We start from the raw sequence: 14555 nt of genomic DNA on the forward strand, positions 1-14555 counted from the left end.
GATGAGAAAGTGATTACAGTTCCACAATGATACTAATGGTTTCACATTTCAGAAATATTAATCATTCAATGACAAATTTGACTTACAATGGAGATATTGGTTATCATCAATATTACAGGAAGATGAAATACTATTATTCTCTTCCCATCTCTTACTTTACAAGGGTCTTCATATTTCTTTCTGACTCAACCTTTTGCACTGGCAATCATGCCCTGAGAACCACTGAATCTGTCCCTTTTAGGAGGTAAGTAAAGTAGAGGCCTTGTTAAAGTGCTCCAAAATTATAGGCATCCACAGTGAATTGCTTTGCATGTTATCATGCCAGTACAAATATCTTCACGTCATATGGATTTTCCAGTTAAATTCAGCCTTGCAGGAGTGGGAACGTAATGCAACCGTAGGATGAGTAGAACAGCTTTACAGTAATGTATGGAATACTAAAGTGTGTACCATGGATGCCTTTGTGGTATGTCTCTCACCACCAGTGAACATGATCTACCTGATAACACAGGAACTTTGTTCTCATTGGTAAATAATAAAGGTGAGGAACGTGCAAATGACCCTAAAATAATCAGGCTATGAGCCTTTGTGCTGTTTCTTATCTCAGTGTAGAATTTCCAGTTCAGACTGGCCTACTGTTGTGTATTTCTTTTCATCATCCACCATATCTGTCTTTAATATTTACAGAGACCTTATCAAATCCCTGTGGGCTTAACAAACACTATGACCTTCAGAGGTAGTCAGTATACAGACATCGACTGTGAATGACAAGCTCTTTGCTCTGACCTAGTCTCTCACTCTACACCTGCAACCACTTCCTTGATGCTTGATACTTTAGAGTAGACCATCCATTTTAATCCCAGTCAGACAAACACTATTAAATATTAACTCTAGTTTGTACTGCCTAGACTGTAACGTGAAACATTTTAGATGCTTTCTCTTCGAAGGTTTGAAAGAGAGAGAGAGTGGATGGATGGATGAAATATATCTGGCATGTCTGGGATAAAAAAAAACATAATGGACACACACACAACTAAAATTAAGAAGGAAAGTCATTTCCAGCAGATATCTCAGCTTTCACACCAACTATGCATGACCAAAATTCAGAATAAGTGTTTATTTGTGTGTGGTCTGCTTACAGAAAATGCAGTAGTGATTTTCAGGCGATTCAGATCAGAATACCTTCAGAAATCTGTGGTTGCATTTCAAGTGACTGCCTCAACACATGAGCAGTAGCCCAAGTCTGCCAGTCTAAACATTCATCAGGGCTGTAAAGTGCCAAGGCCTCTGGCTTTGAAGTCACAGCATAATTACAAGCAGTTTAGCAGACAAGGTAGACTCTAACAACCTAGGCTGAGCTGTACTGGCTGACAGCTCTCTCGCTCTCTCTCCCCCCTCTCTCTGTCCATTTATCTTTCTATGTCTCTCTCACACACGCCTTTCTCCCTCTCCCTCTCCCTCCCCCTCTCTCTCTCTCTCTCTTTCTCTCTCTCTCTCTCTCTCTCTCTCTCTCTCTCTCTCTCTCTGTCTGTGTACTCCCTTCTTTTTTGAGACAGTGCCCACACTTCTCCATCAGAACCTTAAAGCTGAACAGTCTCCTAAATCAAACTCTCACACAGCTGTCTTCTAGCACCCATAATCTGTGTGTGTGTGTGTGTGTGCAGGTGTGAGTGTGTGTATTTATCTGGCACTGAAATATATCTTTACTGATGTGTTGTGAAATAGACCTGTGAAATGGATTTCATTGGCAAATAAACACACACACATATTCTGTCACTCACACACCCTTGTGACCTGCCATCCATCTCAGTTACTGAATGCCGAAGACCTGCACGTAATTAGAATATTATATATATAAGAGTTTATCTGTTAAATGATGCACACTTTCTGTGTGTGTGTGAATGTTTAAGTGTGTGCCAGTGGGTAGTGATGCAGTATCTTCTCTGCACTAGGCATCTTTTTGAAGTGCTTTAACAGGCCCTGACACCACCAGGGACTGTCATTGTATAAAGAGGAGTGGACAGGGATTAAATGCCATGCAAATGCCATGGCTGTCACACAGTTAAGGCTACCTGACCAATAGACCCTCATCTCCTCCTATCTTTCCCAGTTTCCTTCCCGTCTCTTCTCCTTCTTCTACTTTCTCCTCCTCTGCTCTCCTTTCATTTCCTTTTCTCTCCTCTCCGCACACCTCCTCTTCTCTCCCCTCCTCAGGTCGGTGTCTGGTTCAATTGGGCTCAGATGACTTCAAAGATCAGTGTCAGCCTCTCTCTCGCTGACTAAACATATACTTCTTGATCCCTCCCTCAATCCCACCTTCTCAGATTCGGCTCTCCTCCTTTCCACACACTCTGCTCAGAGGCGCCGTATAGGGGGGAAAAGCTAGGACGATTCTAAGGGCCCCTGACTGACAGGGGCCCCAAAAAATAGAAAAACTCATAGGAATGATCAAAAAATATAAATATATGTTTTCTTTTTCATGGGGCCCAAAATTCCTGGCGGCGCCCCTGACTCTGCTTCTCCACTTATCCAGTGTCTTCCGTGTTTCCTCATGGTCCCTCTCTTCTTCTCCATGTCTCCCTCCCCCCCCCCCCAAGAGCTTTTACATCACACTACTTTGACAATGACCCTTCAGTCTTTAAGTGAGGGCCATTGGACATTTCTTTCTCTCTCGCTTCAGTAACACAGCTCCATTTTCTTACTAGCTCTAGTAACATCTATCTGGCTTGTTGCTTTCTCTTACTTCCTCTTCCACTTAGTTTCTCACTCCATATCTCTCGCCCCCTGCTCTTAAACACTGTGTGCTGAAGCATGGAAATACACCCTGGGTCATAACCCATGATACAGTGAGGGCAGGGTGGATGAAAGGGTGATGTGTTGGCTAAACAACCCCAAGCCCCATGTCACTCAAGTTTCCCTGACCCTTACACACACAAACAGTTCTCTGTAGGAGCAGCAGCTCTGTCCCCGTGTCTCTGTGAGTTCATAGTCATCCTTTTTTTTCTGCTGCCAGTCTGTTTGGGGTGGTGTGTCTTTTTGCTGCTGTGCTCGTGAGACTAAACAAAAGCAAATGCAAGTCCATTTTAAGAGAAAGGCTATCTACAAGATACCTTCAAGCAACTCAAACAAAAAGCTCACAAACGATAGTCTCCGGACTCTTCAAAATCACCGCCGATTGAAGACGTGATGAGCAGAAACCTCACTGTCTGTCATTACGCTCTGTCTGCTGTGGACATCCCATATAATGTTGTCCTCTATGAGAGAGGTAGCACAGGCCTTTAACCAGAGTTACAGGCTTCAGATGTTCAATGTATGAAACAAGGTCTTGAAAGAGGGTGCAGAACAGTCTGATCATAAAGGTTGCCTAGGCTGAACTGAATTGATTCACTCTAAATGAATGGAGCTGTATCAAATCTTTTCACTAGATTCTTCTCTTTCTCCTCCTGCCAGCCTGCATGTATGCCTTCTTATTTGCCTGTTACCTGTGAACAGATCACCTGTGGCTTCACCCCTGGAAGCACAGGTGCTGCATGCAAGCCCTTTACAATGGTAAACAGGAACTACTTGTTGTCAGAGAAAGATTTCTTCTCTGCTACTTTTTTTGTTGAAGCACCATTTTCGTTGTAACTGCTGCTGAAACAAACACATGCAGAAACACACAGACACAAAGCAACATGCATTATAGGTGTAAGTCAGGAGGTGGTGTCTGGGGTTCACCTGACTTGAGTACCCTGACCTTTTAGATTTTTCATGGGGGAAATGACAGGAGAGAAAGGTTAAAGCATTTTTGCATAACTTTGACAACCCAATGCCTTTTCATCACTTCAAATGGAGATGAAGGTGGTACACTTGCATGAAAATTGTGCTAAGAAGTGCAGGCTGAATCGAGTTTGTTTCTCATGCACAGAATTATGTCTTCCAAAAGCTGATCTAAAAACAGGTTGTCTCGTTGAATAAAATAAGGTAGGTTGATTTGTGATTTAAAACACACTGCAGAACCATATTAGTATATGGTTAACTAACATTATCCTCAGGTTCACTTTTCCCCTCAGTAGTATTACTTTCTACATGCCCCTTGGAGAGAATAGATGGGTTCATTAGGAGAGTGGGACTACCATGCCATCTCGGGTGACATAACATGGGGCTGTTTTAATGGATATGCCTTCCTTTTTAAAAACTCATTTATCAGCGCTCTGGGCTCTCTATGCTGTCACTCACAGGAAGGTCGGTGCATCAGCAAGCTGATAATGTGGTGCTGGTGCTTAATTCATGTATACATAAGCATAGTTAAGGGTGACTGAAGGTGTGCTGTTATGAGGAGGGGGGGGGGGGGGTGTTGAATGAAAAGAGGGAAGAGGAGGGATCTTATGGATCATCCATGATTTATTCATGCCTGAAGGTACATTCTGGAGGAAAGATGGAGGACAGATGGAGGAGAGGGAAAACAAAAAACAAAATTCATCCCACATATTTGGATGTATGAATACAGACATTAAGCCTACTCATATTGCATTCATTCATTAATAAAGAACCCCCTTTGAAGCTAACACTAACGTTTTCCACTGGTGACACTTGCGCTACTAACTTTTTCAGTTACTGGCGCAAAACATGATTTGGTCACACACATTATTTACAGCAAGCCGCTCTCGGTATAATAATGAACAATAATGAACCTGCAATTTAAGATCTGGATGTGTGTATTGTTTGCACCTTTCTGCCACAGTAAATTCTGTGTTTGTGTAAACCTACATGGCAAATAAACCGAATTCTGATTCTGATTAGGGAGTTATTAACTTGAATGGAATCCATCTTAGGACACATTGATACCAAGGAAAGGGGCTTCACACGAGAACTTCCCTTTTCCATGGAACCGTAAAATGCCTTAGGGCACGGGTGTCAAACTCATCCGTAAAATGGCTTAGGGGGTGATGTATCAAAGACAAATACCACACCCTCTTTTGCTTTGTGGCTTCATCCCCGGAAGTGTTTTTTAGAGAAACATGTTCTAAAGTGATGCCATCGAGGCCATCCAGTAGTTAAAGACACATTGATACCAAGGAAAAGGGCTTCACACGAGAACCCTCCCCTTTCCATGGAACCTTGACATGGCTTGGGGGGTGATGTGTCAAAGATAAATACTACACCCTCTTTTGGTTTATTGCTTCATCACTGGAACTGGTTTAATTTCTGGATAAAAATCAGGATAATTTATCAACATAGTTGCCCACTCAAGATATCTGCCAGAACGCACTTCCAGAGCTGGCAAGAACCGGGCCTGTATACAGCCTGTTGCCTGTGTGTGTTTTATATTTTTTCTTATTTTTATTTACAAGCATACTGCTTGGTGGTGGTGGTGGAAAACAATAATTGATGTTTGTTATTTGAAGGTGTTCGAGGTGAAAATTCCCCCACAAATAAGGAATAAAAAAAGTATACATTTGGAAGCTTCGAGATTGTGAATCTCCATAATGGTTCGGTAAGGAGTCCAAATAATGACGTACATCGATAAAGAGTTGATGACGTTCTGCGTGTGATATACATTATCCGTTGATAAAAATGAACAGGATGAATTTACCTACAAACTGCACCTAAAACAGGGATTTGGCGTATATATGGCAGGCAAAATAGAAGTGTAAACCTGTGTCATAGATACGCAGAAGTATGAGACTGGGTTGGGTATTCTTCGAGCCACTGGTGTCGAAATTCATATGTCCTTATCATTCTCACTCACATGCTCCGTTTGACATGGCGAATTGTCCGCTTCATTTTAACACGTCAGATGCTGCGTGCGTCTTGACGAGAGGTAGGCCTAGATTTTTTTCATTTATTTTTTTAATCAACGTTAGGCTACACCATAGTGATGGGAAGTTCGGATCATTTCACTGATTCGGTTCTTTGTATCTCGTTCAGCAAAATGAACAAATCTTTTTTCGAGTCATTCGTTCATTTCAACGGGGGTTCATGCTCAACATTTTATAACCAATTCCCTGGCCTAAATACGTCCACTGCAAACACGTTCTCATGTTAGTGCATGTAGCCTAAACCAGCAGATAATATTTCAAAAGAAATTCCAGAATTAAAATTTTGTATCATGACAGTTTGTATGATTTGAAATGGTCATTTATTATCACACTAGCATTTAATTATCACGGAAAACAATTACGCTGCACTGAACTAAGTACAAAAAAAGTTAAAATAACAAAACCTGTCATTATTACTTGTGAACGAATATCATTCTCGTCTTACTAAACCTATTTCATTGTTTCTATCCATCCATTATCTGTAAAAAGGTGACTCCATTAGCATGTGGATATGTGATGAGATTATAACGTAGTATAACAGTAGTCTTATTATAACAGTCAGCCAAATGTTAAATACGACTTATTTCCAATTTCCGTATTACTTTAGTTTTCTTCTTGAAATTGACCTCAGCTGATGACAAACCTCACATATCCACTTCAGATTCTGTCGAACGTTTAGCTGAACAAAGAAAACTGCTTTTAACCATATAAGGAAGTTCCTCCTCTTAAACAGACATGAACACACTTGTTCAGGATATCTATAAAAGCAGTCTTTTGTCCTCAGGTCAACAACAAGCTCAAATCAAAGCACAGGACAACAACTGAAACCAGTGGTAAGATGGAGATTGCATGCGTGTCTGTTTTTCAGTCAACTGCTTTCTTTTAGACACAACTCATTGACTGTCATATATTTTATGTTGCGTTAGATATTCAGGCTATGACAGACTTTCTTACACTTTGTGCCTACGTTAAATATTCAAAGAGAGATACCCAATACGCTAAAACATGTCAAACATTTTGGCTGAACCCATTTGTATGATAATCATGGTTTTACTTTCCTCTCAGTCATTCTCTGACTCTAGATCTCAGCAGGAACAATGTCGAACATTGGTAATACCGACAACATCCACTTGGGCTGCAACTCAGGCAAAGTTGGTTCCAATAATGCCTTCACCGTTCAAGGTAGATCTGAGTATGTCTATTCTCTTCGGTCAGGTTGTCTTGACAGTTTCATAAAATCCCTTTCTCGCATGTTCTCTTACAGGATGTGTTGGACCCAATGCTGCTGTGGGCAACACCTCTTGCATCGATGTCAGAGGAAATAACGCAGGATGCATTGGATCAGGCAACGCAGTTGATATGAAAGGCAAGATATTCTTCTTATTGCTTATCCTCTTAATACATTGAATTAAATTGCCAGAACTGTATTAACAGTCCAGTTTATTACTTATGTTCAGATATCAGGATATTAAAGGCAAAAATCAGAGTTTCTATTGTCAACTTTGAATTCGTTATCTCAATTCTCATATTTTAACAGGAGGAGTGGGAGCTGGTCAACGGGTTGGCAACACCTCCAATGTTGGCGCTGGTTACAACTCCGGATCCATTGGTTCAGGGAATAGCTTCAACATCAGCTGAGGTAAGAAATGGAAGAGATTGACTGTCAAATATCAGCATATGTGTGTGATATGTTAATTCTTTACCTGTCAATGGATCATTGTAAAACTATAATCTGCATTTTCTAATCAATATCTTTGATCTTTTTTCCTCTCTTTGTGTTTCTCCCTTTTAGGAAATCGGCCTCCAACGCTTCTAAAAACAATGCAACATTTGTCGAATGTAGAATTCATGATTTCAAATCAACAGAAAGAGTGAGTGATCTGATGAATGTAAAGGAAATATGAGTGTAAATAAAGTAGAGTACCTGCTCTATGAGACCGTCGTTGGCTGAATATTTATCATTTCTACTGACCTTGCTCTGAGGGATATTCACTGCCTTCAAAGTGTTCTCATATTCTTTGTCCTTCTTCCAAACAATGTCATGAATTTGTTTTCATTGTGATATATTTTTGGTCAGTAAACTGACTAACTAGCCGTAGGGTTTTCTAAATACATATTCCAGTATTTAACCTAAAATGATTTACTGGGATTGCACACTGATAATCTCCCTTCAATCTGTTATGCGTCTGTAAAACAGTGGCTGCACCAGGTATGACGTAGTTGCGTCATAATAATAGGGGCACATACTCTTACTGCAGAGCTATAGGCTGAGTTAATGAAGAATACGGAGCTCAATATTTTCAATCAATAAACACGTGTTATATTGTCAAAAAAAATGACTTTGGTGAAAAGGTCTTAATGGTCTTAAGTGTTTAATGGTCTTACAGTTTTTTACAGTTTTTTACAGTCGCTAGGACACATTTCTCAATACATAGGTCACTTTTTCAAAACTCTTCACATAGTTCTCCTAACCAACTTTCAGCTCGGAACAGCAGGTAATTGCACATTCTAAATGCACTAAAACTACCAAATCACTTCATACATGTTTCAAATCAACTCATTCTTCCATAACGCTAGCAAAGTTTGACGGCCAACAAATGTACTTTGTCACCCACAAAACAATGACCTAAAAATCACTAACAACAGGTAGCATTATACAATGTTTTCTTATGTAAAACAAGGACACCTCTCTACTGTTTAGAATTCACTGCAATATATGTTACTGGAATGAATCAGACATGATGCTGTATGCTTCAATATGTTGTACATCCTTTTTCTTTTTTTCACCACAGTAATTCCAGCATACAAGAATGTGTATACACACCACTGATACATATACAATAGGAATGCTACTGCAATCTTCTGCATTTGGCCACAGGTTCTCATCCATATCACATCTTATGTCATCTAGGCCAATACACCTAGGAAAGAGTCTTCTGGCATGCCTGATCCATCCCTGGCAATGTCCAGGCATCCAGCATCCATTGCGTCCAGGAAGGACATTTGATCATCGGAATGGTGGTCATACAGTAAACCTTCCACCTCCATGAGGAAAATAATTATTCTATGGGGTTGAGGAATGGAGAGGTGGGAAGAAAAGTGACACCATTCTGGGATGGGCTGCAAACCACTCGGTGACTGCACAGGAGTGGTGAAATGCCACCTTGTCCCATACAAATGTTGGCTGATTTCTTCTCTCTGCATCACTTTCCTCACCTAGCACAACCCTTCCGTAGAGATCATATTATAGCATTTAATTTTTGTCATTACAATACTACTGTAGAAATGTAGCAAATTTCTGTCTTAATCAGTTTTGTATTATGTTATTGTTTTGAACTGAAGTTTAACAGTTTTGAAAACAGTATGTAAGCATATGCAAAATAGGCCTGTAGGTACATAGAGTTTTGGCAGTTGTTGTGTCGAAGTGAGAAAAGAATGAACGTAATTTGAAAGATGTAGTCATTGAATGTATTTTGTGCCAAAACATTGATAAATGATCCACAGTTTAGCCCACAAATACTTCTGTTGTGCTCACTGTGTGAAGAGTTTTGAAAACGTGACTTAAGTATTGAGAAATGTGTCCTAGTGACTGTAAAAAACTATAATGTTATCAAGCAATAGTCAACTATGTTCCATGAGCAAATCATTTGATTGCAATTTCCTGTTATATTCAATTGGACTCTTACAGTCATTTGATTATGAAAGCATTGTGTTGAACAGCAAGACTTCACAATTACATTTTCCTAATAGTTCATTAAGGTAGGGTAGGGAGTGGGGGAGGGGGGGGGGGTGCATCTTATTATAGTGCATCTGGCAACACTGAGAAGGCGGTCGACAGTTCTCTCTATAGTCCGGGTAAAAGAGGACGTCTGTCACTGTCAAGTTATCTGGGTGTAATGTCAGTGACTGCCTCTAACTTGACAAAGGCATAGGGCGACGACAGAGGACATGGTAGCAACTCGATCACTTTTCCACTTTTATTTAGAAGGTGAGTAGTACTAGTCGTAGTAGGTTGAAAACCTTTGGGTAACAAAGAAAAGGGGGGAGAGCATACACAATTAGCTCCCCGCTAAAAGTAAAGACTTCAGAAACATACAAATGAATGACCAGTAGCAAACTTTCTACTCATTGCACGCTATATAAAGCAGTCAAACTCAGGTGCACGGAAACAGACACGTTTCTTTACTTTCACTTCGATTCAAACAAACAAACCCTAAACAGACAATCCTCTCCTCGAACGCACTGCTCACTCACCAATGGCGTCTCTGTTGTCTCCTGCACACTGAAGCACCCTGTCCAGATTTTCCTTTCTGCACACCTGACGCTTTCTGCACACCTGACGCTCATTAACTCAGTGCCTTTCGTATGCTGGATGCCATTGGTATTGCGTGACCATTCACTAATTTGTCTTAACAGTCACCCTAGTTAAGAGGATCATGGTGTGAACTGTGTTCAGAAGCCACTACTGCATCATCTCTATTATTCTTACAACCACACATGAACATCACCGTTGAGACTTCATTTGTTCCATGACCTCAACACATCACAGCCCGCATCTTAAGCACCAATTCCTTTTCAGAAACTTCCCCCTCGCTTATTTAAGGCTGCTGTGGTACAAACTGTCTTCTTTCTGACAGGAAGCCTACTAGACATGGCCCGTTTGGATGTGACTGAGACTGTCGAAAGTGTCTTCTTCCCTGGACACCAGCTTTCTGGGAAACGTGTTGCAAGGCTCCAAAGCCAAGGTCAGTCTCCTGTGAGCTATGCATCTTTATGTTTCAGTCTCTGCTCTGGTGATGCTATGGAGACCAAAAGTGCATTTGTAACCTTAGCTGTTTGTTGTGCTGGAACTGAAATACAATTTGCAGATGGCTCAGGTATTACTAACCGTTTTTCGGATCAAGTTTCTGTTGTAGAAATGTTGCTCATATGCATAGATGTATATGTATGAAATCTATAAGCTTCTATGTTCATTGGTAAGAGACAGGAAGGATAGATAATTAAGTTGAGTTCAAAGGAATGTGAGGTGCTGATGGCTCTGTGGGCAGTTTGCCCTGGGAGATGGGTGAAGCATCTTATATGGCCTTCTGTCCTCTGGTTAGTGTAAGGGGTCAATAAGGCAGTTGCTCTGAACTTTGGCTAAAGAAGGACTGTGTCCTGTTTCATTGTTCAGCTTGATCACAGAGTTTGCTACATTGATTGATTGACCTTATAGAATGCCATTTGATCTAAAGTTTATATAAGGCATTGCATGTGTGATAGTTCTCTATCACTCTTACGAACGATTTGTGACTAGCGCACCCTTCGTAACGACTGATCAGCAAAGCTTTGTTCAATCATATGTAATTGTATAATCTAAATAAATTGTATTTGAAACCATATCTATGACTTTACTATTCAGATCTACACAGTGCCACTCGAATTTTTCCATAGCATTTGGTGGCCCGTATGAGGATCTTCGTCTGCTCAGCGTATCTCGGACAAATCCTCCCTCCAACGGTGACCTGATCAGTCCGGTAAAAGCCGCCTAAACCTCCATCCTCAAATTGACAGGAGACAGCGGGGCCGTTTTGGGGGAGCTTGGCTGACTGCGTTGTCGCTGACGCGGGATTCCAAAGAACTGGTGAGATATTCTCTTTGGTCACTGTGTGATATTGAATTGTCTAAATATGGTTATAGACTATTGTCAATAATTCGGTTAAAGTTAATTGGGAGGGCAGAGGCCGGAGGAAAACTTTGTCCTGTACTGTTGAAGTCCGTACAAATTAGGAAACGTTTGGAACATTTGTCCTGTTACGTTTGAGTCGTACAAAAGCATGCAGGGTTGCGTTGACGAACGCACAAAGGGTCATAATTCACATGTGATATCGTGTTATGTGACTTAAAGTCCCTGGGTCAGGAATTCTATTGAGTTCTGAGTCCCTAAAAGTCTCTAAAAAGAGGTTAGAGTCCCTGAATTGGTAACAAGCTGAGTGTTTTAAAAAAAGAAAAAGTAGGAAGTGTTGTATGAAATTTCAAAGTGATTTTGTAAACGCGCGTGTTCATTTTTGTTTTACTTGCAAGTTATGTTTTTTGAGGTTAAAAGAAGTATGAGAAAGAAGTTACTAAAAGCTATATCTACAAATTACAAAAATTACAATTTTAAATTATTTAAATTTTGGTTTGTAATTTACGATTGTGGGCTATTCGGTAAGGGTATATGTTAATTGAAAAGTTGTGAAATCGGAATTTTAAAGTTTTTAGAAAAGGAAAGGGGTAATTGTGTCTTTCCTTCGTTGGTTATTGTTGGTTCAATGTGTTCAAATATGGATTGTAATTCGAAAATGAATAGGGCTAAAGATGGTCTGGAGGCAGAATTGACCTGTCCAAACATCGATTACATGAAGCAAAAGTATGGTAACGATAGTTTATTGCAAATGCTAATATGGATTGATATATGTGGATTTCAGAGTGTGGGTTCGTTTTGTTGTGAAATTATGAAAAGCTTGTGCAGAGAGAAATTGTTACACGATTTGGAAAATAATAGATGTAAGCCTGATTGGATGGCTTTTCAGAATTGTATGGAGGCAGGTAGAGTCAGAGATAAATAAATAATAGAACAGAATACTGTGGGGAAATGTTCATCTATTTCCACACAGATTCACGATTCAAATTGTATGGCTGTTCCGGAGACAAAGTTTGCGGTGGGTATTCATCCGTAGCCCGTAGTGGTTAGCGGGTGGATGCGCAGCAGGCGCATGAGGTTTTGCTGGCAAAGCGAGAACAAACTACGAACAAGAGGTCAGACGTTTGTCTTACGACTGAGGTGTCTTCTGACAGACGGTTATGTTTAAGATAAGTCAAGAAAGCAGGATTCTGGAATTTGTTTATATATTTGCTTTGGATTCCCGCAAAGATTGTGGCTTGTGCTTTGACTTGCACCATTGCCTATACATATTCAAAAGAAGGAGAAGTTAAAGTCCTCTCCGGTACAAAAGGGTTTGAGTCCCTGATCGAGTTTAAGAATGTTATAGGCTTGGGTGGCATTGCTTCTGTCTCAGGGGACAGCACTGAGTTACGATTGATCAAAGTGAATGCAGAACATGTTTAAATGTGGTTGGAAAACATGCAGGAAAGTCGAAGACACAAAGTTATGCCAACACGATTGGATAGGAATGGTCAATCTATGTTGAGCACAAAATGTGTGGTTTGATTGGGGGTATTTGAGCATTATGGACGGGAATGTATGGAGATGTGTCATCACTGTTGAAAGTTTTCTGGAAATTGGGGGCAAACTCGCAAATCAGAGGGGTTCGTGACCGGAAGTTGAGGTCCGAACTGGTGACGTACTATGTTGAGACACGTACACAGAATCAGAATGGGATTTATTTGCCATGAAAGTTTGCACAGATGAAACACTTGGGAGAGACTTTGTTATATTCTCTTCAGATTCTTATGGATGTTTATCGGTTATGACATTGTTGGTAGAGGAGAGACAATTGACTTGTTATATTGTTTTACAACTTTGTGTTAACCGTTATGATTACTGCCAGAAGACAGTCTGTTTTTGAAAATTCTAATGTTAATTCTTTGGCTGAAATCTCCATTTAAAAAGGGGCGCATGCGCTTGAGTCTAACGGCTCATTCTGCGTGCAGTGGCCCACTGAGTGATAAAAAAAAAAAAAGAAAGAGAGAAAAAAAAAAAAAAAAGAAAGAGAGAAAAAAAAAAAAAAAGACGTTCATCTGAAAGAGAATTTGACGTTGAAAAGATAAATTTATTGGTTTGAAAACACTTGTGTTTCTGTTTCTTTGTCAGAGTTAAGAAACTATTGTGAGTTGCCATACTTTTGATTTGGAAATCATGTACAGACCGATTTTCTATCTTATGAGCTTGATTCGATATTGGACAGTAGGTACTGTAGGCTATTGCGCTGCTAAATTTCGGTTATTGGGTCAGATAATTGGTAAAGGCCAGTTTTGGCAACGAAAGCGATATTCATTCGAAAAATTACAATCCAAGGTTATTGAAACGGTTAAAGAAAGTTTTTATGTGTTCAAACGGATGTCAGTTTATGTTGTTCAAGGAATATTTTTGTTTAGGCCTACGTATTGAATTTATCTGGAAATGTTGCTTTGGGGTTTTGTGTTATGTGAATGAGGTTACTGTACAATTGATTTCAACATATATATCCATTGACATGGAAGCAAGCAATGGTTTTTATTTTAATTTGTGTGGGAAGTTCACAGATGTGATGGTTGTTTAAAGAAATATGTAAAGGGTTATGAAGACGTGATTAGAAAGGTTGATATGATTTTAGTTCCGTTTTAGGCCAGTCTGTTGAACGAAGTCTGTTACAAATTGTTAGGGTAGCTTTGGGATCTGAGAGGAAAAGATCAAAGCTGTGACTTTGTTAGCTAGCTAATGGCTAACGGTATTCATTTGAACTGTTCCTAAAGTGTTTTTAAGAAAAGATAACAAGAGATTAAAGTTGAGGTTATTCGTAATTTGGTTGTTTTCTAAAATAGTTTGATTCTCTAAAGATTGGTTCAAAAGTTGGTTGCTTCAGTGTAAGCTTGTCAATTCATTAAAGGGAAAAGAGTTAAATACATTCACTGATGGTTAAATACATCATTGATGTTGTATATGATTTTGGGAAAGATGGAAACATGGGAAGTTTCACCTGTAAAACAACTTGCTGTACGCAAATGTGGGATTCACTCTAATAATGATGATCATTTCACAGAGAAATGCTAGTGCTGAAACACACTTCAAAG

The sequence above is a fragment of the Hypomesus transpacificus genome, chromosome 19, assembly GCF_021917145.1.
Source record: "Hypomesus transpacificus isolate Combined female chromosome 19, fHypTra1, whole genome shotgun sequence".
In the NCBI taxonomy this organism is placed as follows: Eukaryota; Metazoa; Chordata; class Actinopteri; order Osmeriformes; family Osmeridae; genus Hypomesus; species Hypomesus transpacificus.